We start from the raw sequence: 25,715 nt of genomic DNA, 5'->3' as shown, positions 1-25,715 counted from the left end.
TTGAGGTTAACAGAGTTTCCTGCCCAGCAGCCTCTTTGGCAAATTAGAGGGAACCAGTGAGACATTGTCAATAAACTTCCCACTGTATAGATTTTGTCCAGCAGAGCCTGAATAAATTGGGTCATGCTGCCATATGTAATCCATGCACTTGAGGTTTGACCTAGCTCCTGTGCAAACCAGTGAGCAGGGATGTGTCTGGGAGCTGGACTGGAGCTCTGGCTGAGACAGCTGAATTTTGAAAGAGCTGGGGTGGAGCCGTGCCGCTCATTTTTGTGGACCAGTTTCATTTGTAGGGGAAGATGATTGATGTCTCCCCGCGGGAGCTTTTGTCTGTGCTGGAGTGTGTCTCGAACAACATTGCCAAGATACCTTGGGGCTGGGTTAGGTAATTATTTTGTGATTAGATACTGAAATCAAATAAATAAGTTAATAATTTTACAAGTTCAGAAGAAAATACATTTATTTAATCTGAAACTTCTTCACCATAGCAATGCATAACTGTCTTTTTCTGCATGGTGCTGGCCTCGGGTCATGACTTCCCACTGAACAATTCGCTAGCGTTCCATGGCCCTGGTAATGCAAAGTCACCTGTTCAGAAGGAGGCAGGATTCTTGTCTTCCTCTCCTTTGGGCAGTTGATGAGAATCCTGCAAGTGATGGTGATGGGCCAGCATGGCTGCCATCAGTTGTCACAGTTCATATTGGCAGCACAGAAAAGATTAGTGCACTAACAGGGGAGACTCCTCTTTTGAAAAGAGGCTTTAAATGATGTCAAGAACCACCACAACGATATGGTTTTTACATAAATAATAATTAATTACATGTAAATCAGACTTTTCCCCACCCCTTCCATTAGTATCGTCTTTGCTAAGCTCTCTGTCTTGTTTCTGTCCGCTCACTCTGAGTAGTTGAATAGCAACAGACATCATTTGCAATGCTAACGTCAGATACGGGTCAAAATGGACAAGGAAAACACAACCCGGGGTTTTATCAATGCAATAACAAGTAGTTCTGTCTAGAGATGGCAGCGTACTGGGGTTTAACCTCTTCACTGCCACAGAGCCAGAAACAGCAGCAATTTACTTTCCTGGTTTCCTGTTCTGCTATTTCTAACTTAATATTCAGCCCTTTCCTTCTCCTGGCCACCCTCTTCCCCCCCCCCCCCCCCCCCTCCCCTTTCTGGTGTTTACTAGAGCAGCTGGTAGTGTTTATCTCCCAAGACACAGGAGACTGTTGTTTTCATAGATATGTAACTAGCCTAAAAGCTTTAATCTTTGTTGATGTTGGACTTTTGGATTAAAAAATAGTCATAATAGTGGAAAAAGTTAAGATGAAATAATACTTCAGCCTAGAACACTTTGGAGACAGCATCAACAGCAAACCCTTCACAGGGAAAGCTGCAATTACTGCATCTCCTTCACAGGCAATGCTGAACTTGTGGGAAGAGCAGGGCAGGGAGTGAGGAGACCAATTCCCTGAGATGAGACTGCTTGTTCCACTGGAAGCTGAAAGTGTGGCATGTCCTCGTGGAGATTTTTGCTTGTGCTCCTGCAGCAGGAGTTTAAGCAGACCCAGAAATGCCAACAAGATGTTAGAAATCTGTTTCCATCTCTGCTGGCTTCCAATGCTGCCTTCCAGGAAGGCAAGGAAGGAGCTGGTCTGGCTTTCAGCAGAGTCACACTACGTATCACCTGGGGTTTGTATCCCCTATGGAGTAAAGGCTGTACTGGAGGTCAGAGGAGGAGATGGTGTTTTGGATTTGGTCTCTTGTTCTAGAGAAGTACGCTGTTTTTCTCTGAAAGCTTCAGAGATGCTGAGATTGGGTTAATTAGAAGTTGTCAAGATACAGCAAGAAGCGTTGCTGTCATCAGGGAGATGTAGAAAGTGTTACAGAAATTGGGTAGCAAAAGGCAGGTAGGTGTCTGCTATCTGCAGAAGATCTTATTTGCTGCCTTCCCAGGGGACTAGGCACTGTCCCAAACCTGCAGCAAAGTCAGCTCGACTGGAAGCAGACCTACAAAATCTGGGTGGCTGCTGCTTTCCTTGCAAGAATATATTCAGTTGCTAATATTGTAAATGCTTGGTGGTACATTTTTATAGCAATAGCATTTATGTAACTTAAGATTTTTTATGTAATTTAGGATTTTAAATTAAATATCTTAATTCAGGTGCTACATACTTCACTTTCCACACCTGCTCTCCTGCCACATAAGGTGCAAACCTGACTGTAACCTCTCCCAACTTTTTGGAATAGAACATTTTTGGAAAACCCTCACTTTGAGAAGGCAGCAAGCCGATGAAAGGGAGCTTAGCAGTAATGAACTAAGCTAATAAATTACCTAATGTCACCTTAGGATAGGTCTGTGGCCGCCTGTCACACAGCAGCACATCAAGCTGGAGACGCACAGTCGGTCTCTCCTAACCTTTGTACCTTCTCCCGCTAACCAGGGAGCTGGTCCTGGAAAAGACCAGGCCTGTGGAGTCCTGCAAACTGAAGGGTAAAATATTAATAAGCCAAAGAGGAGCTGGAGGTGTCAGTGAGGCTCCTGCACAGCGCAGCCATGGGGGGAGAGTGCTGCTGGTCTCCACACAAAAGGAATGGCAAACGGTTTCTCCGCAGAAAATATCACCCGACCAATTTTTTTTGCATGCAAAAATGCAGATTCAGCAGCACCAAAACGGTCTGTGCACACATGCCAAACTTGTCATTTATAAAAACTCAAAAAAGCTCTGACAAATGCTGAAGCTGTTAGTTTTGACACTTCTGACATGAAACACTTTGATTTTTCATTTTGAAGCTACTTTGTGTTCAAAATGTCCTTTAATTTTATTTTCAAGCAAGGGGGTGTGTGTCTTTTTTCTTATTCTCCAAAAAAAATCAAAATTGAAATGAAATCTTCGGATTAAAATCAAAATTGAAATGAAATCTTCGGATTGACTCAACATGAAGTTGTTCTTGGATTTTTGATTTCACAAGGCTTTTTTTTTCTTCGATGTGTTTGGCTTCAAGTCACTTATTTTTCACCCCCAAAATTTGCCAGTTGGTTTATCAAGAACCACAGCGAACATCAGCCCCTTTGAAGGGGCGCAGCTGCCACAATAGAATATTTTTTTCATGGCTGTCAGTTGCAGAAAGAAGGAAAAAAAAAGGAGCCTTGCTTTTGCTTTCCAGGAGATTGAGTTCATTTTCTATCTGACAGGGATAAATAATAAACAGTATTTTTTTTTTCTGCTGTGAGGGATTGTGTTACGTTATCTGTTTAAACATTCCGTTACATTTTAGTAATGTGAATAATGATTATTCCTGTGCTTCTGAGCTCTCTCTCTTGGCTCGGGCGCCGGAGGTTCAGGAGACACCTGGCATTGTTGACAGAGCGCTGAACTTGAACGCCTCTCACTGTGACAGGGCAAGCCCAAATATTTTGGGAAGAGTCCTTGTTATGTTACGACAGGGGTTGGTAGCACTGATGCTGGGGACGGGCTTTGCTTTAATACAGAGCTGATTATGCTTTATTATTCAGGGAACAGCGTGAGCTTTGGCAGGCGGGCTTCTGGGAGAAGGAGGATTGCACTTGGGCACTTCTTATTTGTAGGATGTGCTGAAGGTCTTCCAAGAGATGCTGCCTCTCAGAAAAGGCCAGGATAGGAGACCCTGAAAGACATTTTTCTGTGGGTGAGAAAGTGGAAGAAACAAAGCTTTTTTCAAAATAATATAAATGTTTAATGCAGTCCCTACATGTAGACAAATACCTGGGGAAGAGCTTGTATTAAAATACCTTATTAATCGTATTTTCTATCCCTCAAGGTGGTGTTTGCTTTCTACAGTGTACATCTTCCCTCTTTTATTGGTTTCCTCTCCTGAAGTCAAGCTGCATCTTGGCAGTGCTTTGTGCATCTTCAGTACTGCACGAGTGTCCAGCTCGTGGTGTTTAATCGGTCATAGACTTTCAACAAGATTGGATGTCTTGTGGCGTTTGCCAATTCACGTACGGCACGTAATTATATTCAGGAAGCAATAAGAATTAAATGACATTAATTCCCATGAATATTCATTTAAGAATCTCGACCAAATTCAGGCAGATTAATAGTCCAATGCAAATACAATGGCTATTCATTGCCCCCACAGGAAAAGGAAATATGTATTGGCTGGCAGCTCAGGACAAATGGAAATGTGCTATAGAAAAGTTATCTCTGGGTGGCTTCTGGTACAGTGGTAGCTGAAGGGACACCTCCAGGAGTAAAGAGGGATTAGTGTGGGTACGGATGTGGGGAGCCTTTCCCATCCACTAGGAACCCAGAGGAGTCTGGGGTGAATCCAAGACTCATGTCTCTGCACTGCCCATGCAGATCCAAAACAACTCTGACTGCAGTGGAGCTCCTCTGGACTCACAACAGAGCAAAATGTCATTCATTCCGTGCCTGACTCCCGCTGCCCTGTGTGTGGAGCCAGGCTGGAGCCTGCTCTGCCTGGATCGTGATGCTGTGGGGCAGCACAGCCATTTCTCTCCCTTACAGGCAGCACTAAGCTGGCTGTGCTGCTCGCTGCCTGCTCTGCCACAGCCAGCCCAGCACCAGCCCTCGGGGTGGCTGCAGGGCAGCCCTGTCCTGCCAGGCACCTCCTGGCACATGGAAACTCGGTTCTGCTCCAGCTTGTTCTCCCAGCACAGGCCAGGACATGGCTTCTACTGTGGCCAGGGAAACTGGGAAAGTATAATACCAAAAGCAGATGAAGGATGCAAATGCGTTTGCAACTGAGGGATCAGAATTTGGGATGCTGGAAAACACCCTCCCCAACAACAATATTTCATTTTAAAATATATCTGGGTTTGGTTATAGCTCTCATTTGGGAGAACTTATCCTTTTCCTCTTGTCAGACAAGCCAACTTGAGATCTTAGCTGTGTTGCATTATCTCTTTGTGGGACTTCCCCAGATGGATCCTGCTTCCACTGAAGCTGGTGCAAGTGTTGCCAAGAGCATTGGGCTTGGTCTCCAAGCTGATGTTTACACCTTTTAAAATTCCCCCTCATAGGCAAGTTGACTTTTCCTGCCCTTGAAGTTCTCTGAGCAAAAGAAGGGTCCAGTTATTTTACCTTGCACGTGTACCACGTAATGGGCAGAGCTGCATTTTCTACTTTTTTGAAGGTTGGTTGTTGCCAGACTGATCTGACTTGCTCTGACTACACCAAAAACAAAGAAATGTGGAAAACAGCAACCACCATCTTGCCAAGAAGGGGTTTTGCCTCAAGTTGCACTATGAGGGTACTCACAGGGCTGCTTCTGCTTGCGCTTATTTGAAACAAAGTCAGGTAATCATAAAACCAGGCTGTAAATCCAATGTACATTTCTCTTTATGTCCGCCAACTTTTTCGGGCAGTACACAGTGTGTATCTCATCTTTTCATGTCTGATGTAAAAGGTAAAATAACAGCTGAGTACCCACATGGGCTTTGCACCTACGCAGGAGTGCCAAGTGGGCCAGGAACTCGCCGTGCAGCCTGGTGATGTGCTCTGCAAAGCCTCATAAACCAGTGACTAAGGCAGAAAGGACTCCAAGGCCTGGCTCCTGGGACACTGGAGGTGTGGCATTTCAGTAGCTTGGAAAACATTCTGGCTTTATAACAAGTAACACCTATAATTACAGAGGCGTCATCACCTTCATAATTTTTTTTTTTTTTTTAGCTAACAAGCTGTAGTTGTAGCCTGTGTACATCCCTGCCAAAATCTGCCAAGCATTTGCTCTTGGGATGGTTCTGCCGGTGGTGGGAATATCAAGCATCTTTCTCCAGGCACTTGTAAAACAATACAGCAGTAAACAATTCAAGTACAATTAGCAGCTACATCGGCAGAGGGGGAGGGAGAAGTCCCACCGCTGGTACTGTCTGTGGAATTAATCACGTTTTACAGAGTTGATATACTGGTTTGGATGTGTGAAGTTAAAAACGGGAGATGAAGAAGTAGCCAATAAGCATTTATTTGAGGATGAAATGTAAAACAAGTATTTTTTTCAGCAGTATAGGGGAGAGGTTTCAAAAATGCTCTTTTAACACGTTTAGCTACTTTTCCTTCCTACTGAAGAAACAGATGAAATAAAAAATATAACAAGACGCGCTGAAAATGATGTTTGCTTTTAAAGTGGTCCCGCCGGTCACAAAAACCCCGGGGTCTCCTGCGGTACCGAGGCTGGAGAAGAGGGATGCTGAACGCTCCGCTCCCGGCTCTCGCCCGTTCCCGGCCCCGCAGCGCCCGGCGGCGGCCCCGAGCGCTCCCCGCCGGTCTGAGCGCACCGCTCCGGCAGCGGCGCGAGCATCACCTCCGCAAATATTTATTTGCAGCGATTTTCCGCTCTTAATTATTTAAAATATAATGAATTAGGCATAAGTACCTCGCTATTAGGGTAATTCCAGGTCTTAATTGCTGCCGGAGCGGCTCCCGCCGTTCCGCCGGGAGGTGGCGCCGCGGGCCCGGCGCTGCTGCCGGAGCCGCCGGGGCCGGGCTGGGGACGGGGACCGGGACCGGGGGAGAGGCTGGGCTCGGCGCGGGGCTCCCGCGGGCGCGGTTCGCCCCGCGGTACCGCTCCCGACAGTGTGCGAAACCATCGCCGCCTGCCCCGGGTCAGTCCTGCGGGCAGCCACAGGCGATCGCCCAAAAAACAAAGGCAGGGAAGAAAGCCGGGCGGGTCAAGGAAAGAGTTTTTTCCCCGAACGAGTCGGTCGCTCGGTAACTTCGCGGCCGCCCGCTGACTCCCGCCCGCAGCGCCGGGCAGGACGCGCTCCATCCCTGCGGGGCGCCCGACGACTGACCCCCGTCCCCTCGGCGCTGCCGGCAGCGGGCCGGGGTCCCGGGCAGGGCAGGACAAGGGGCTGCCCGGCGGGGCCGCTCCCCTCCCCTGCTCCGGCCGCCGGCAAGGGAGCCCCCGCTCCGCCGGAGGTTCCAAATCCGCGCGAAGGCCGTCGGTGCTGTTAGAATTCTCGGTGCACGAGTGCCGGAGCCGCGGGGCTGGGGCAGCCGGGTGGTCCCGACTCTGCCCCCTCTCGCCCTCTCTCCGCGGCCGCTGCCACCGCTCTCCTCGGGAGCCCCGACGGCGCGGCCCGGGAGCGCTGCCGCTCCGCGCACCCACCGAGATGCGGACCCACCCCCGCGGAGCGGCTCCGCATCCAGTCCGGCCCTCGGGACGGTCAGTCCCGCTCGCCGGCCGGTGCGCGCCGCTGCGCACCCGCGCAGTGTGTCTAAGCGGTGTTTGCGCCCACAGCGGCGAGCGCTGCGGGGGGAAACGCGGGCAGCGCCCGCCTCGCCGCTCCGCGCAGGTAAGGCGGCTCCGCGGGTACCCGCGGAAGGCACTCCGGGGTCCCCCGCATCCCTCAGCTCAGCCGGCCTGGCGCCCCGCGGCTCCCCGCGCGGCTGCGGAAAAGTTGGTCGGGGTGCGCAGCGCTGCGCCCCCGCCGACGGGGCGGCCCCGGCCCGCGCGCTGAGCTGTCCCTCGGGGTGCGCAGGGATGCGCAGCGCTGCGCACCGCGCTCCCCCGCCACTTTCGCTTCCCCGTGGGGCCGCCCCGCCTCCCCCGGCCCGGCCCCCCCCCGCCCCCCCGGCTGTCCTCCGCGGAGCTCCGCGCCTGCGGGGCTCTCGCCCTTCACCCCCTGCGCGCTTCACCCCCCGCTCCTATTATTTTATTTTTTTTTTTATTATTATTTTTCCCTTGCGCCGAGCCTTGTTTACCCAGCAGGTGGATGTGACGTCAGAGACTGACAACAGCAAAAAATAACAACATCTCCCTCCGCGGGGGTGTCGCGGGCCGCCCCCGGCCCGCCCGCGCGGGGCTGCGCGGGGCGGGGAGGGGGCGCGGGGCGGCGCGGGGCGGGGGCGCGGCGGGGCGGCGTGCGGGGCCCGCGGGCGCGGCGCCGGGCGGAGGGCTCTATTGTTATTTACCGAGCGGCGGAGCACGCCGCCGCGCCGCCCGGGCTCGGCGTGCCGGAGGGACGGGAGGGAGGGACGGGACGGAGGCAGCCCCGCGCCGCTCCGCGCCGCCGCCCGCCCGCGCCGCGGCCGCGCCGTGCTGGGCAGCGGCAGGGCCGAGTCCTGCGGGTGAGTCCGGCGCCCCCCGACACTTTCCCCGCTCCTCCGGGGCTGTTGCACTTTTCCCCCCGCCGGCCCCACGTGCTCGGCCGCCCCTCCCCGACCGCCGCCGCGGTACCGGGGGGTGTGGGGGGATGTGGGGCGGCGGTGCGCGGATGCGGATCCCCCTCCCCGAGCTGCGGGGCCACCCGTACCCCCTCCCCGCCCACTTTGGAAACTTCCCCCCCGCCCCGCGCTGCGCGCACTCCCCGCCGTGGTGGGATGCGGCGCGTCCCGCCCCCCTCCCATCCCCGCTCGTGCTTTCCGCGTGTTTTCGGCCGGGTCCCTCCGCGCCGTCGCGCAAGGGACGCGTACGCCCCAACTTCGGCACTCGGGGCAAGAAGTTGCGGTGGGGCCGCGCCCCCCCCGCGCAGTGCCCGGCTGCCCGTTCCCCAGTCCCCGGGCACCTGTTGCGGCTTTACGCCCGCGCAGCTCCCTCCGCAGGCGCGGAGCCCCGCGCCGCGCATCCGCCCCCACCGCGGGTCCCTGGGACGCGTTGCGCCCATCCCCCCTCCCCATTTATTTTTTTTTTTTTCCTTTTTTTTTTTTTTTTTTTTTTGAAACGAAGTGTTTGAATAAACACCCGCGCCTTCCCAGCTCAGCCCGGCGCAACTTCTCGCTGCGCGGGTGCGGACCGCGCATCCTTCACGCGCGTGTGTGTGCGCACGTCCCCCTCCCGCGCAGCCCCGCGGTGCGGAGCCTCGGGACGGAGCCGCGGCTCGCTGCGCGCCGCGGAGCCGCCGCCGCTGCCCGGTAAGTAGGGCCGCCCCGCGCACCTGCCGGCCCGCGCAGCGCTGCGCGGCCGCGTCCCCGGGCAGCGGAGGGGTGCGCGCTGCAGGGCGGCCGAGCGGCGTGTCCGCGCCTCCCTCCTCCCCACCCCCTCCCCGCCGGTTTGTGGGTTTCTTTCTTTCCTGAAAAAAAAAAAAAAAACCAAAAAAAAAAAAGAAAAAAGACAAACCCCAAACCCACCCCAGCGAGCGGGGTGCGGGCAGCTGCGCGGGCAGGGCTCCGCGGGGCGCAGCGCAGTCCCCTCCGCACCACCCGGCAACTATTAATGACCGGAGAGCATCGCCGGGCGGGCTGCGGAGCGCCGCGCTTTTAGCGAGTCTTCTGCTGCCACTTCGCTGTAATGATTTTAATTGCGTGTTTTTGCTTTGAGTGAACCAAGCCGAGCGAGATTACTTTTTTGTTTGGTTGGTTTTTTTGTTTGTTTTTGTTTTGTTGTTTTTTTTTTTTTCTTTTTTTCCCCGTCCTTTTCTCTCCGCTTCCCCCCGAGCCTGGCAGCGGCGGCAGCGCGCAGCCCTTCCCGTCCCTACCCGAAGCATCTGCCGCCTGCGAGCGCTCTCTCAGCCGCTTCTGTAAGAGAAGCTGGAGCCCAACTTCTGTGCTCAGAAGTTTAAGGTTTCATTTTTAGTAACTGTTCTCGGAGTGAGTAATGGATGTGTACTGCTCGTAGCGCGTCGTCTACACCATGTAGCCTGCTGATTTCTGGGGTCCTGGATGGTTCTAAATATTAAAACAGTTCTCTAAACTGTGTTTCTTTTCCATACAGTTTTTCAAAACTTGGATTTTTACCTGATTTGACCAAATGTTGATGTCGCAAGTGACAGCTGCTTAATTAGACAAAGTTGCCAGCATGTCATCGAAGAAACTTTTTTGCCTGTGCTGTTAATCCATGGCTTGCTTTAATATTTTGGAAAACAGGCGTTTTTCTCGGTTTAATATTATTTTTACAGTTTTTCTTACTGCTGAGAAGCTCTTACATTTTGTAAGTTTGAGAGAGCCTGAAATAACTCAAGTTCCCAGAGAAGTGAGTGTGGGCAAGGAGGTACCGTGCACCTCGGCAACTAGATTTGGGGGAAGACAGGGAAATCGGGGCTGCTTGTTTCAACTTCTCTGCTCTGAAGCTTTTCCCCTGCACATTTTGTTTGAACTATCTCCCAGCCATAGTGAATGGACCAGGGCACTGGGGGAGGAAGCTCTCCACTAGTTACCATTCAAAAGGTGTCGGCTAAAATCTCATTGCAAAAAGGTATTGTAGCTTTAACATCTTGCATTGGCAGCATTCTTCCCCCTTAGTCTTTGGATTAGTCATTGTATGAGAGACAGGAAAAAAAAAATCACTTTTTTTTTTTTTTTTCTGGAAAAAGTAAAGTAAACAGCCTCCAACAAGTGAACCTTGACAACCCAGATTAAGGAAGGCAGGAGAGATCAAACAAAGCTGCTGCTGGGCTGTTGTCAGGAGCTGCCTCACTGAAAGCTCTGGACTATTCGATCAGGCAGCAAGGCTATATGTTCACTTATGCAGAAATGGACCATTACAAATGCTGATCTTTGTTGTGAAACCAAAGGCTAACTCTGAGAAAAATAACTACTATTTCAAACAAGGCTTTCTGTTGCTTACGATTTTGATTGCAAAGTTAGTTTTTTGTGCATGGGCTGGGATTTGGGGTTTATTTTTTTTTTTAAGTGATGAGGGTTTGAAGTGCAGTTCTACACTTTCAGAGGGACTTAGGATTTGATTTTGTTTACGCTGTCTAGAGCTGCAGAGAAGAAAGCGTTACAGTAGTGCAATGCAGAAAAACGTAAAAGTTGTGTGGAATTCAGCTTTTATTTCTGGATCGCTGAATTGTAAGGAAAACTTGGATTTGTTTTTTTTTCTCTCTGTGTGTAAGTTCTGTGTTGGTGTATTATAGAGGAGTTTGGTTGTGATTAAGCCCTGTATGTTGGATAACTGCATTCCTAGAGTTTGGAAAACTTGTAATATCTTTCCTTCAAACATGTTGCCAAGCAGTCAGGATGGACCTTGGTTTTGATATGCCGGGATTTATACAAGACTGTGTGTAATGTGTCTTCATAGCTGTATCAGAGAGACTGTTACTGTGTAGTTTTTCAGTGGAAATACCAGTAAACAGTATTAATAGACACTTGATTTTACTTCAGTAAAAAGTTAGGATTTAGGTGCTAATTGAAATGAACCAGGGGAGTGAGGCTAGTTTTGCTGTGTGTCAGTTTCATGTTTGTATTCAAACACTTGATTGTAAACTTTACAAATGTGTCCCTTTCCTTTCTTTGAAGTATTCTAAAACAAGGGAAATATCTATTTTAAAAGAAAATCCTAGTAAGAGGATGTTACCCTAATACATATTAATCGGGAGCCAGACCAAGTGCACATCTGAAGAATTAAGAAATCCCAAATCTTTTTGCATGAGCATTTTTTTAATTAGCAGTGCAGATCTCACAATAAGTACTTTATACTTTCTGTAAGGTAAGGTTTCATAACTGTCCTGCATAACTTACTCTAAAGCCTGTAGATTTTTATGGTATATATTTTAATTAGACAATAAAAAAGTATGTGCATTAAACGTGCACGTGTATGCTATTAAGCCGTTTTGCGTAATGTGTAATGTTTTTTAACATCTATAAACATTTTCTGCTTAAATCGGTTCCACCAGTAACCGTAACACAGCTGGGTTTTGCCCTGGTGGGAGAAGGAGCAGGGAAGTTGAGCAGGGAATTGTGCATCGGACATTAGCGTGCAGCACACACTGCAGTATGCGTTTCTCACGGAGTGCATCACCTTTTCTCGGAGCTAAAATTTGCATTATCATCCTTGATGTGATATACTGTAAATGTTTGCAGCTCCTGAATTGCTCCTGTTTCATAGCACTGTAAAAATTAGGAAAAAGGCTGGTAGTAAAAAGGCAAAATATATGGAATGTATTTAGTGTTTAGTATTCGTACCTCTTGTGGTCATTTAGATTGAGAGATTGAACTGGATAACACAGTTCCTTTTGTGAAATGTCTGTTGAGCATGCATTTGTGTATCAAATGAAATAACATATTCACACACCTATGTAGGATATGTATTTAAAACACAGTTATTTCGGCAAGGCTGTCCAGTTATTTATGGGGCATAATGATACTTCTGTCATCTTAAATTTTCTCCGAGAAGCTTTAATAAATTTAAATAGATTATATGCTGTCAGAAAATAGTATAAATTTTGTTTACGATTCACTTGCTTTAAGGTACTTATACTAAAGAAGCTCATTTAACCCCAAGACTGAGGAGCATTAAGTGGTGAGAGGAGTCTGCTGAAGAGCTGCTGCTGCCCTTTGCTCTTGTGATAATCTTAAATTACTACAATTTAATTGCAACTTCAAGGCACTGAGCTGAAATATTTTTATGCAGCTGAGCCAGGGCTGAAGAAGGCTCGGTGGGGTTTTTGCAGGTAGCTGGGTGTCTTTTGGAGGTGCAGCGTTTGTTCAGGCCTCTCCTGCCCTTCCCAGCACATCCAGCATCGTGTGTGCAGGGACAGGGCACCTGGGAGGGAGCTTTCCCGGGCTTTCCCACTGCGAGGGGAGCGGGACCAGGCCCTGCAGGGCTTGGGTGCACGAGGGTTTTGTTTGCTGTCTGTATGTAAGCTGAATTAAATAGCGCGTTTTAATTATTCCTCCGATGAGCCTTGCTGTCAGGTTGCTTCCCAGAGCTTTTCCTGGCGAGCCTCTGCTGGGGAAGCAGGTGGGAAGGGGCTGGTGGCTGGAGGGGAAGCCCAGGGGGTGGTCAGCAGTGTGGGGACACGGTGGCACCCTGCTCTGAACACGGCCCATAGGCACGGCATGGTCCCTGTGTCCCCAGGGGTGAGCTTGGGGTGCAGTCGGCTGCCCTGGGCCTGATCCAGAGTGTGCTGGCATCAACTGGGGCTTCTGCTGATGTTGCTGCCTTTGGCTTTTGGTCTGTGCCACTAACTGGTATCACTGAAACTTTTTCTCCCCCTCCCTCCACGTATAGTAGCGTGTTTTCACACCCGGCGAGCGCTTCGGCAGAGATGTGACATGCAGGAGAAGCCAGGAGGCATTTGCTAGGTGGAATTTAGAGACGCTGTGCACTAGAGATCAGCAGCGTCTCCGAGACCGTTCTTAGAGGTCCTGGCAAGCAAACTTTATTCCAGCACTTCCAAAGGTATGGCCAGGCTGGGAGCCCTGAACGTCGTGCCACCGAGGACGTGCGTCAGCGCCGGCCGTGCCGAGGCACAGCGGTGCTCAAATCGTGAGTCTGATTGTTTTTCTGTTGGCCAGATCCTTGTGAAGCGTCTCGTTGCAGGAAGGAACGGAGAAGATCTCCTCGTGGTTGCTAGAGGTGGTTGGTTTTTGCGCTGACAGAAGCGCTGCTCGCAGCCCGCTCGCTGCGCGGTTTCGATTCCCACAGCTCGCTGTGCTGGGAATTGCAGCTCCTGCAGGTAACAAGGTGATGCCAGTGTAGAGAGAGGGGGGGAAAAAAATACCAGCATGGAATAAATCGTGCAGTCGTTAGAGGAGAAACCTAATTGTGGGAGCTCTGTAGTGTTTCACTTTAAAATGATACGTTTTTTGTGCTGTAGAGGAATCAGTTGTACTGTTTTACGGAGATCAGATATTTGTTGTTTGGGATTTCTGGAGTGGTTTAACACGTGCTCTTTTTCTTTACTCCAGCACTGGAGCTCCCAAGTCAGAGAAGCTGCTGGCTCTGTTTGTGTGCAGCCTTCTCTGCAAATGCGCTCTAGGGTTTTGTCTTTCTGTTCTCCTGGCACGGGTCTCTTCCATGCATGCAAGTGAGCAGGCTTATGTCTAATGGCTGTTTGGATGTGGCAAGTTTCCAGAATAATCTTGATGACTTTTTGTTCCGCGTCATTCTGCAAATGAAGACGGGATTCTATGGAAAATGGGCGAAGAGAAGAGCATGGGCAAAATCAGTTTCTCCCCAAGAGGCATCTGGTACCTGAGGAGGACTAAATAATTTTTCTCCTCTCATTGACCCTCCTGGTGCTGTTTTTAAAACATCTCCATTTTAGTGCCTTGAAATTGCAATTAAGTTGTAGTAATTTAAGATTATTGCAAGGGTGCAAAGGGCAGTAGAAGCTCTTTAGAAGTCTCATCTCAACACTTAATGCTCCTCAGTCAGGGGGTTAAATGAGTTTCTTCAATGTGAGTACTTAAAGTAACTAAATCGTAAACAAAATTTATACTATATTCTGACAACTAATAATCTATTTAAATTACATTAAAGTATGTGTGTGAAAATTTAATTAAAGGCAGAAATACTGTCAAGCCCTGTAAATATCTTGACAGATCTACTGAAATGGAGCCCATATCGTAAAATATTTACACAGATCTGATAGGCTACAGTGTTTCTGGGAGTGCTATTCTGAAACTAATTGTGGGCTTTCTTCCCTTCCAGTTTCCCATTCCGTTGCAATGGTCTCGGGAAGCAACGCAAATAAATACCCAGAATGTTTTTTTCGGATGATTCTCTTGTGTATTGTTTACTGCTAATGGTGCTGTCTGTACAATGCTTGTCACTGGTGTGTTTTTATTAGGAGAAGCTGTTTCCTCACTAAGTTAGTTTAATTCAGAGGCACTGAATTAAAAACCGGGGCACTGGAATTAAAAAACTGGCGCTGAAAAGTGAGGCTCCGCAGCGTTCATGGCGTGTCTGCGCTGGATGGGCCATCTGTGAGTCAACTTTCTCCTGGGTGTGTGTCCCAGAGCACGGTGCTGCAGTGTCTCCTGCGCTTTGACTCTCAGTTGAATTGATTTTTCAGGTAGAAAGAGCTTAAAACCTTTTTTCCAAGGGTTTGAACTTTATATGGCAGTGTTTCCCAAAGCGCACGCGGGGCACAGCACCCTCTTGCTGGTGCACCTGCAGGCATATCTGTTGTGGTACGTGGTCCAGGCTGTTTTTAAGATGAAAAACGTTTTGCCCCAGGTATAAAACAGTCTGTCTGAAACTTCAGCCAAACTTTGGCCCTACTTAAAAACCCACTGGCTGAAATTCTGCGGGTGGTTTTGCTGGGAAGGTGCAGCGTGAGCCGCGCTTTCTCATCACCCCATCATGAGTTGGAGCAAACTCCTAGTTTTTCCTGGCTGGAGTGTACACCCTGGAGCTGCGGGGTCGCAGGAGGAGGATGAGGATTTGGGCACGGAGAGAGGGATGTGATGGGAGCGTGGTGCTGAGGAGCCTGGGCCAGGTGCTGGGCACCGAGCGCTGACAGCCCGACAGAAGGTGGCACAGTGCGGCAGGTTGGCTGCAGCCTCCAATGGCATCGTTAGTTTTCCCCTCTTCGCCAGACATTTCCTTTCATGTTGGATCTGAGTTTTAGCTGTACTTCCCGATCAGTCTTGTCATCTTGTTGCTAACAATTAGGGTCAAGTGTCTTTCCTTGGGCTCTCCGCAGCCTTCGTGTTGGTGTCCCTCCCCCAGCTCCCTGGCTGAGCTGTTTGTTCATTAATTAGTGGATGGGGCATATTAACACATCAGTAAAGCAGAGTAGTCAGAGTTCCCGAGGCATCTCGGGAAGCCCTCTCCCGTTTTATGTGACCGGACATGCACTATTGCTGATTTAGATAGCGGAGCCGATGATGCCAAAGTGTTGTTAAGAGAGAGATAAATAGAGAGAGCCCAGCAGTAAGCAGAATGTCATGTCTCTATTAAAAAGCTTGTGATAAAGGAAGATAAAAGGGTGAGGGGGGGATTGCTGGAGTGTTCAGAGCAGCCACTAAACATCTGATCACAATAATCGATGCTGAATTCCCTTTCCTGCGCGGCACTTGCCTGCAGAATTCCGTCTGAGCCTGGGTCTGGTTGCAGTGAGCAGTGGAGCCCTGAAATGACTTTAGTGCTTGCCAGAACGGCGGTCGGGGGTTTTCAGGGATTCAGGAGCTGTCTGAGCTGGGATTCAAACATCCCTCCCCGGTTCCTTTTGAAGTGGTGTTCCTGGGATGCTGATGAAGTTGTTGCAGGCTCGCGCTGGGGCTTGTTGCTCTGCGCTGCCTCGTACCTTGATTTCCTGGGTGCCCGGGCCACCTGCCTTTCTGTCAGTCTGGAGGTCAGGCCTTGGCAGAATAACACTGAGGCAGGTTTTGTCTGTTGGTGTTTTTTCTCGCCTGGGTGCCGGGGCTGCTCTGCAGTAGTGAAAAATGGAACTGATTCTAAAGAAACGAGCGGCCGCAGCAGACGGGAGAGGAGTGGGGTTAATTCTCCCAGAGCAGTAAAACGTTAAATCATCACAGCCTTGTTTGCTGAAAGGATGTTGATCATTCCATTAAGGAGGATTAAGTAATTAACTGATATTTCTTTAGGAACCCATGGCAGTTTTAAGAAGCATCTTCCTGGTGTTGCACAGTGAATGTGAAGTGTATATTTTTCTGCTGCTGGAAAGCTGGGAGATGAGCGTGAGCGAGACACCTCTTCCTGAGAAACTTGGGAATACCAAGGAAGCAGACATAGGGAGGGAGGTTTTCAACTAAAATGTGCTGTTCCCATAGATTTTTGATAACAAGGTTGTGTTTTATGGATTTTGTCCGGTGGGCCTGCTGCGAGCCTCATTTCAAGGATGTTCTCTTTGGGATTAAGAAGTTAAAACCTTCTTGAAGCATTCCTTTTGGTGCTTGCATTTTTATTTTAATAATGGTTTTTACGTTGTAATAGTGAGCTCACTGACAGTGAGTCATGAACTCTGTCTTCCATGAACCTCATGACAAATCTCTGTTAGCTGCTCAGGCAGCTCGTCCAGCCCAGTTCCCACGTTTCTATACTTGCGCTGGAAAGAAAAATTCCATTAAAATCAGTCTTGTAAATCCTCCTTTTCCTCCTGTGGCAGAAATCCCCTTAAAAGCAGTGCAGTGCAGGGGGCTGTGGGGCATCATGGAGTGGCTCCAAACATTGGGTTTGGAGCACATTGATGCTGGGTTTGGCTGGGAAGGGCTGGCAGTCCAGGGGAGGATGTGCCTGGCCGGGGTTTTGATGTCGGAGGGTGCTCAGTCAGCTCAAAAGTGTGTTTTGGGGGCGATTCACGTGCAGGTAGAGCAGCAGGCAGGCAGAGGAGAACAGTGACAGTATTTTTCACTGTTTCACATTTGAAGGATCAGATTGAAGCCCCTGGATGACAGGAGCGGGGGGCTGCGTTAGCTCTTCTGCATCCCCTGCTCCCAAGCTCGCTGCCCGGGTTCGATCTGTTTTTTTGCCTCAGCAAATCACAGAATTTGGCATTAACCTCATCAAATCGCTGCTGTTTCTTGCATAATGGTCCCAACTTCTAATACTGCAGTTAGTGATACTGAAACTACACGCAAACTGAAATTTTCTGTGCGAGAGATGGATTCTGCCCGGCAAATAGCATAACCCAGTGGCACCAATTGTGTTAGTATTGATACTTTCTCCTTCTCAAGCAGGGCCCCTTCAGATAGTACCATGCAAACTCTGTTGATCAGTGTACTGTAAATTATTCCTCCCTCTCGGGTGAATTTCATAAATAGTTGTATTTCCATAAGACAGGCAGATATAGCTTCAGTTATGTGGCCTAGGCCCTAAATACCCCTGGTGAAATCATGGGAGCTTCTTTGGATGGACTGAGTTAAAAAAAAATAATAAAAGAAAGTTTAAAGAAAATCAGTTTGGCTAGATAATAAATTCTTAGAGTATTCATGTGTGTAACATGTAAGAATCTCTCTGGATATTTGTTCAGAACATCATGGCCTGTACCTGCATTAGCAGATTTAGAAGAGAGATTTTTCTCAGTAAGTTTTGCAATAGAATTAATATTTTATCAGCTTTAGTTATTAATTTTAATCAGAGAGTTTTCAGGGGCCCTATCCTGCTCTCGTTGAATTAAATGAATACTGGGAGAAGGTGGCTCTGAAATAGCTCGTAGTAAATTGTTTTTGTTAGTTTTTAATGATATGCCTGTGCATGTGTGTTCAGATAATATATATTAAGGTTTTTAAAGCTCCCAAGTTGTAAGTTTGGAAAAGAGAAAATGTATTTTTCAGTGATAAATTACTTGATACCTAAAATGCTTTGAAAGAGGAATGTCAGAAGTATGCAGCAAAATTTTTGTTTGTGCAAGTATTTTAAAGTTTTTCTCTGGCTTAACCCATTGGAGTTTTCGGAAGGGCAGTAGTGTGAGAAATGATGGTCTTGCTCAGGAAACCTTTTTAATCCATCCTTTTATTTACAGGATTTAACTGAGAATGGGAGAAACCCATCTTGGTATATTTTAGCTGATTTTGTACCATGTATATCTGTTCTGATTTTTTTTTTCTTCCTTTCTATAAAAGCGGTATCTGCAGCATTCAAAAATACCATTTCCTAAAAGTTAAAATGGAACATTGCCTATGAATTAAACTAAAATATCTTAAGCCTATCCAGCGTATTCCTGGCATTAAACAGTCAGAGAAGGCTAAATATTTCCTATTTATTTTTCAGATTGGCTGGAGTATAGTCTTTCAGGAAAAGGGTCCTCAGCCAGTTGTAGGGGGAAATCTGATTTTTCAGCAAGTGCTTTATATTTACTGAGGAATTCTGAGTGCAGAAGCGTGCTGCATGGAAATGGAAATTTACTGTCTAGGATTTTTAGGGATTTTAATCGATGCCATTAGATAGAGGCACGCTCATAGAGAGGTAAACTAGTAAATCTGAACAAACTGAAAAATGGTAGCTATAGGTGTCTGGCTCTGTTATCAAACTTGCTGCCTAAGCCAGAGTTTATGCACTGTGATAATGCTAATGACCAGCAGAGCCAATGATGCATGACTGGAGGAAATCAGTGGTATAATCGGAGAAAGTTATCAGGTTTTTGTCATTAAATATTACTGATAAATAATACACTTCATTTTGTGTAGATAGGATGTATTTAATTCTGATGTGGAGAGTTTCAATTTAATAACGGGCATTGCTGAGTAAAATGATAATCTTTCGTAATTTAAAGGGAAAAATAAAAATGCATTTGTTTCAGCATAAGCTCCTGGCAGCCACCATCCACTGGTGTTGTCTTCACTGGTGTCTCATAGTGAGGAATATTTGCAGCTGTTTGAGGTGGCTGCTTACAGCAAGGTGTTTTATCTAAGTTATTACTTTGTGCAGAATTATTTACATGAGGACAGAACCAAAGGGGTTCTGTTTAGTACGAACTAGGTAAAAATCTTTCATTTTCTGCTTTAAAATGTGTGTATTGCAGCAAATATATACTCTGTGCTCCATGCAGTGATTCCCTACAGAACAATGTGCCTGTCCAGGCAGTAACAGGAGGGAAAGGATGAGGACAAAAGATAGAGATAAATTAGATCTCGTTTTGCAACTTATCTTTTAAGTCAGTGGGAGAACAAGGAAGAGAAGTAGAGCTTAAACTGAAGGAAGAGGGATATTAATAGTCTCTATAAAGGACAGTTTGCACCAGGAAAAAAAGAAAAAAAAAAATCTGCTTGGCTTTTTTTAGCAAAACAGGCTAACACCCAGAGTAAATCTGTGTCATTAACTGAAGCAGTGCGTGATTTTTAGAGCATCTCTGTTCCTCGTGTGCGCCGGTGCCTGCGGAGGCTCGTCCCTGGGCTGCAGGCAGCTTGTGGTGCAGCCTCTGCCCTGAGGAGGCTTCTCTTGCCAGCTGCAGAACCTCTGTCTGGGTCAGCCCGTGGCCCTGTTGGAGCAGATACCACCAGTTCAGCCCAACGAGTGGCTTTGTAACGGGGCCAGGATCTTCCCACCACCCCTTGGAGTCGTGCTCGAACGCTGAATCTCAGCTCGAGTTTCCAGAATTAGATGGCACAGTGAGTAAACACAGCGTACTTGCCAGTTCTCACATCCTCTTTTGCAGCGAGTATTGCAGCAAATCCTGCAGGTTTGACTCATCTCTGAAGTTCTTCGCTGATTTGAAGCAGATCTTGTCTGCCTCACTCAAAAGAGCTGGGAATGTGGCCTCAGCTGCTGAGCTCACAGTCCTTCTGGACATGAACACATTTGCTTGAGTTGGCCTCTCAGAAACTTGGGCAGCTCTGAGTAATTTTAGCTGGAGTTATGTGCCTGTATCTATGGGTAAAATTTGGCCTGCAGTTGTCCTTCATTGAAAGTTTTATGGAAATACTTTGTTCTTGCTAAGCACAAATATTTACATTCTGGTAGGAGGATTTTTTTCCCCTTCCATTTCTTTGTGGTTGGTTTTTTTTTTTTTTTCCCCTCCTTGATGCCATAAGCCCAAAGAAAGTATAGTGTTTTGTCAGGTAACAGGTAATATTCAAGTTTTCAACTTATATTTCCCATAGATCTGAAAAAAAAAAAAAAGTCTGCCTGTATTGGAAGTACTTATCTACTTGTCAGATTGTAGTGAGCCATCCAGGGTAGGATGGAGTTTCTGCTTAACAGTTGGGTAAATTGAGAGGGGAAGGTCATACAGGGCAGAAAACTTTCCTGAGTAAATAAAAGTGGTGTCAGGTGCAGCCCCTGTGTTAAGAGCAGCATGTCTTAGTGTTTCTGCTCCTCGGCGTTGAATCACCTCCGCATGTTTCAACCTCTGCCTGGTGGATGCTCTCAGCACTTTGAGGAGGAGGACACATTGCTCTGCGAGCACATCACAATGGTCCACACGTGTGCCGTGACTCAAGTGCACTCACAACTTCATGACATGCATCAAATGAGAATTGTTTCCTTGGAAAGCCTTCGCCTCCCTTGTTTCTTCTCCGATGAAAGCTACTTTCTGTATGACTGTTTGACAGTGTGCTTGGTGCAGTGTAGAGTGAGGGCTTGGTTCACTTTGCAGTTTAAGTAGATTCAGATATCTCAGCTTGTCCCTGGGCGTGCTTCCCATTTCGTGCCCTGTGCTTCAGCTGACCAGAGGGTGAGACAGCACAGGAAGCTGGACCAACAGAAAACTAGCTTAAGCAGGAAATAAATGTTTTCTGCCAGTTGAACATCCTCATTGGATTGTGGAGGTCAGAGGAGGGTCTAAAAGGGTCAGGGCCACCCCTTTGGCCACTTGATTGCGTTTGCTGTAATGTGAGACCTCTGGAAGAGGCTTTGTGTCTGGATGTGCTCTTCTCAGTCTGGGCAGAGGATCCTTCCTTGCCCAGCTGCCCTGAGCCATGCTCCCAGTAGTGCTTGCTGATGGGACCACCCTGCCAAGTGTGGGGTTTTCTTTAATTGTTAGTTTGATGCTGCTCCCTTAGTGCCACACACTGAAGTTTCTACTGTGCGTGTCCTGGCATCGTTCTTTGGGTTTTCTTCTTCCCTGTGAGCTGTGGATGAGCTGGTCCAGAGGCTGGGAATTTGTGATGAGGGCACTGAGATACCCAGGTATTTTTTCTTGTTTTTATAATAACTTACCTGTGCGATAAGCAAATGCAGCTGCACGTAAAGCGCAGAGCTGTGCCCAGCCTGCTGTCTGCCTGTGGAGTTAGACAGCTGAGCTGATAAGGACAGAGGTGGCCGGAGCTCAGGAGCAGGTTCACCCCAGAAAGGGTCTGTCCCCTGCCCTGTGCTCGCTGGGTGCTGTGCTGGCTGTGTGTGGCGTGGGGAGCACCGGTGGCCGTGGTGGCTACAGTGCAGGGACAGCCACAGGCAGGGGACACTGGGGGAGCTGCTGGTGAGCCCAGGAGTTGGCTCAGGCTTCCAGTGGGGCTTTGAGTAAAGCTTTGACTGCAGTTTATGCCTGTACTGCTTTTGATATGGGTGCAGGTGCACATCAATGGGAAGTGAGAGCGGAGGAGCCCCGAGGGAGCCTTGCTCGAGCCATGCCAAGCAGGTACAGCCCACAGTCTTATCACCTTGTGATAACCTGGCATGGTGTTGGCATTCCCGTGTCATGGGGATTATGGGGACGAAGGCGTGCTGCAGTTCGGCAGGGACCTGATCCCTCTACCCTGCTGTGTGCTCAGGGTTGGTCTCCCTCCCTGTGTGGAGGCACCCTCTTGCCCCTGAGAGCTTCTCTTCCTTTGCTGTCCCTCTGCTCCGATGCAGGCGGGTCAGCAGAGTGTTTCGGGAGGGGTTGGCACCACAGGGCAGCACTGCAGGGTGTCCCTGACTGCCCCCCCAGCCTTGCTGTGTGGCCAGTGTCTGGTGCTGAGGTGAGGTGAGCATTCTCCATGCCCCATCAGAGCCCATGGATAATTTTGGGGGAGGCTGGAGCGAGGAGAGGCCGGATGCCCACTGGCCAGGGCTGCACTCATGTCCTTCACTGTCAGTGGAGTCCGTGGGCACTGGTGAAGACTGGCTGTGGTGTGCCCAGGGAAGTGAGTCCCAGCCCAGCACTCAGCTGCCTGCCCCGGGGCCTCCCTGGTGTTGCACAAAGTCATCTGCCTCCTCCAGCTGACTTCAGCCTGTTCACTGCCTGGTTTTGCATCGCCTTGTTGAGGAATTGGAATGTGCAGTCTGTGAAGTGAGGCAGCAAAGTGTTAACCCTCACTTTTAGTTATTACCTTTATTTTTGGAAAGAAGTAGCAGCCAGAATAAAATATTTAGTAGGAATAAAGTTCTTGTTACCCACCTTCTGTTCCTGCTTGGTTTGTGCCTGACCTGAGGTGCGGATATCCTTGGGGGAGGGCTGATGTGCAGGTGAGCAGAGCTGTGGTCCTGAACCCCTCCTGTCCTCACCCCCTCCCTTCACCATGTGCTGAGGTTGCACGTGCAATTACTGTATGCTCCTAAATAACCCTCACCTTGCATTAGGGTTATCCACTCTTCATTCTTACGTGTCCACACCACAGCTGCTTGGAACCCTAATTGCTCTGCATGCCCCTGTGTTTTTCCCTCACCTCCTGGACCAGAGGGAGGGTTTGTTGCAGGGAGAGTCCAAGCCAGTGTTATTAGGATATGGGCTCTGCCACTTCCCGGGCTGCACATGCAGTGAGTGCCTGGAAAAATGCCCCTCCAAGTCATGACAAATTAAGCGTTGCAGACAGATGCAGAGATGAAGCTCTGTGAGATGTGTGACTTGATCCAAGAGTTGTGAGATGTGCAAAGATGGAAAGGAAAGCAAACTTCTCATCCAACACATGGAGGCTGTGGTGCTTGTGCCCCGGGCTGCTCCAGTGCAGCCATCCAAAGGCTGCTGAGATCTCTGTGGTCCCACCCCTGTCCCTGTCACCCCAGTGCCATAGCCAGGAGCTGGATATGCCATTTTCGTTATTACCAAGGTAAGTAAGGTAAACCCCATTTTTATCTAGTGTGGCAGAACTCTGTTTCTAAGTGAGGTCAATTTAATTTCATTTTTCCAAGCAATGAGAGTTATTTCATAGAATTAGGATCATTAAAGCTGGAAAAGACCTCTACGATCATTGAGTCCAACCATTCATGGTAACCCATCAATAAATAAAGCTGTTTGGAAACCCTGAGCATCCTGTCTGTGCCCCACTGTCCCTGTTAGGACCTCATGTGTGCTGTGTGCACTGAATCACATCTGCTACGTGAGTGGGAATGTGCAGGAGGAGACTGAGACTTCTGAATGGCAGAACTGAGTCTGAGGAGGAGAAATTAGTAGAAGGCAAATGAAGAATTCTTGCATTCGCACAGCTCGTCATTCAGACCCATCATCATGGCAAAGAAATGGGAGGAAACTGTCACCAACTGGGGTGTCCGACAGCAACAGTGTAGGGTATGTCTTCCAGCCTGAAAAAAAAAAATAAAATTAGGCAATGGTTGATTATCTCTTGGTTTTAAGTAAGTGTAGTATTGAGTGCAAATTAAAAACAACCTTGAAACTGCACAGATTCATAAAACTGTACACTGGGATTTTAAAAATTACCTCCATTGGAATCCTGGAAGCATCTGTTACATAATTAATGCACTTAAAAATATATTCTATTTATGATTAATCCAGCACTGTAGTGTGTGCTAGTTAAATGCCTGGATCCCAGGGTGCAGTGCGAGCAAAGAAATGCAGTTGTAATCTATTTGATGGTTATAGGAAAGGACATTTGCTACAAATAAATACATTTTCCTTAGTCTTTTTATTTGTCAGGGCCAAGCTTATGTCTGTTGTGCTGAGTTTGTTGACTGGTAAATGTTTTGAGATTTATGCTGATAATTTTGTAGATCTACTGGAAAAAATAACTCAAGAATAATTAGGGAGATTGACCATACAGTAATGTACCACATGGGTGACAACGTTACTGGGTTGATGATCTTGGGTATGGTGTATACAATTAACAGTGCTGAGGCTTAGTACTGCAGAGCTTTTCAAACACCCTCTGAGTTACACAAATGCTTTAGGGGATGCACGTCTCTCCTTGCCAAAGTTACTGGAGGCCTTGTTGCTCCTCTCCAGAGAAGTATTCCAAGCTGAGACCTCTGGGTGAGAGTGGTGGAGCAGGCACAGCAAGCACAAGTATGACTTGACAAACCTCAGCCTGCACAGATTTTTTAATCGGGAAGGTTTTCGGGGCTCTGTAGCCTTATTTTTTTGGAGGCTTTGAGTTGGCATCCAGCCATGGGGTCCTGGAACAGTTTCTGGCATCACACTTCCTCTGACAGATTTTTCTCTCTGCCCTCGGTTTCTGTTCCCTTTTTTACTCTCACCCTTCATTGGACACTGTCTTGTCAGGTTGGTGCCAACTAAAATCTTTCCCTTCCATCTTACTTTCATTCCTGTTTGTAAAGCCTGCAAGCTGTTACAATGGTCCTTAGGTCTGCTTTATTCCAGTGGTGGTCCCACCTTGTGGAGTGCTGTGGGTGGCCCTGGGTCCTGTGTTTCCCTGCCTGCCTCGGGCTGGCTGAGCATCCCAGGTGGAGCGGCAAGAGCCGCACAGTGCTGTGAAAGTCTGTTAAAAACTCCTTTTCCAAACCATTCGTTCTTTGGAGCGAACAATTGCTGTGTGTGTTAGCTCTGGAAGGATTTTGAGATTGAGTGCTGAAGGTCCTATTGCACCAGGACTGTGCTGTATGGCTGCTGGACTGTGAAAGGAGTCACCTGTACTGAACCCACACGTGCTCTTGGATGTACCTGCCATCAGCAGCATGGCATGCTGTGGACACTGGCACCTCTACCTGTTGGGCTCTGCCCTTGTGCCCCAGCCCTGCACGGAGACAAGGTAGTGATTGGGAGGGCAGGACACTTTTCCCATCTGCCTTTGGTGTTCCCATGCCCAGCTGTGTGGCGTTTTCTGTGCCATACCCGGAGTGGGTGCTGGAGGCATCGCTGCAGGGATGGGCGAGGCGGGCGGCAGCCTGGCTCTGTTCCACCATCCTCTTCTCCATCACTGGAAGCGAGTTCCTAATGAACTCAGCTTTCCACTCACTGTTGGTTGTCTTGTTGCTGCGCTTCAGAGTCCCTGATGCCCCTTCAAAATGTAACAAGGGAGGAGCGAGCCTGGTTTTGTGGGAGTCGGAGATGGTGGGATGCTCTTACCTGTGGACTGTGCTCTGTGCTCGTCCTCACCATTAATCCCAATGGAAACATTTCTTCTGACTTTTCCCACTGTATAATGCAGAGCCTTGTTATCTCTGCAGTGTAAAAGTGCACTCAGCATGGGCTTCTCCTTTAGTGCTGAGGAGAGATGGATGTTGAGATACGTGTGCATAGGCCGTATTTCGAGCAAATTGGGACAAAAAAAAATTGATTACTATTAGTAACTTAATTTTCTGCAAACCAAAGAGCCCCAAAGAGAATCCTACTTCAAAGGCTCTTTGTTTCCTCCTTTTTTTGTTTTTTTAACAAAGGCTACGTTCTAGCTGTATTTCAGTGGTCTCCGGTTTCAGCCACTTTCTTTGATACCGGTTTGTGTGAAAGCAGTTGTCAGACAGAAGGAAATGATAAAATCTACGAATTATAAGGGAAAGGATGAGAAGGGCAGTGGGTAGCGTGAAAT

The 25,715-nt window shown here is 48.5% G+C and overlaps 1 protein-coding gene across 3 annotated transcripts in view; it reads left to right on the top strand.

Annotated features, from left to right (window-relative positions):
- Window positions 1-7,974: 7,974 nt before the first annotated feature.
- The window catches only part of FOXP1 (forkhead box P1), a 438,146-nt gene continuing 420,405 nt past the window's right edge, over window positions 7,975-25,715 (top strand). For 2 of the 3 annotated variants that reach the window (XM_066195730.1, XM_066195729.1), the window contains exon 1: window positions 7,975-8,078. The gene's annotated coding sequence lies outside the window, so the exon portion shown is untranslated. The remainder of the gene's footprint in view (window positions 8,079-25,715) is intronic. The other variant, XM_066195721.1, reaches the window with a different exon arrangement.

Source organism: Chamaea fasciata, unplaced genomic scaffold (assembly GCF_029207755.1).
Source record: "Chamaea fasciata isolate MVZ Bird 193981 ecotype frontalis unplaced genomic scaffold, bChaFas1.0.hap1 SCAF_13, whole genome shotgun sequence".
Taxonomy (NCBI): Eukaryota; Metazoa; Chordata; class Aves; order Passeriformes; family Sylviidae; genus Chamaea; species Chamaea fasciata.
This window is presented reverse-complemented; position numbering and strand designations above follow the sequence as displayed.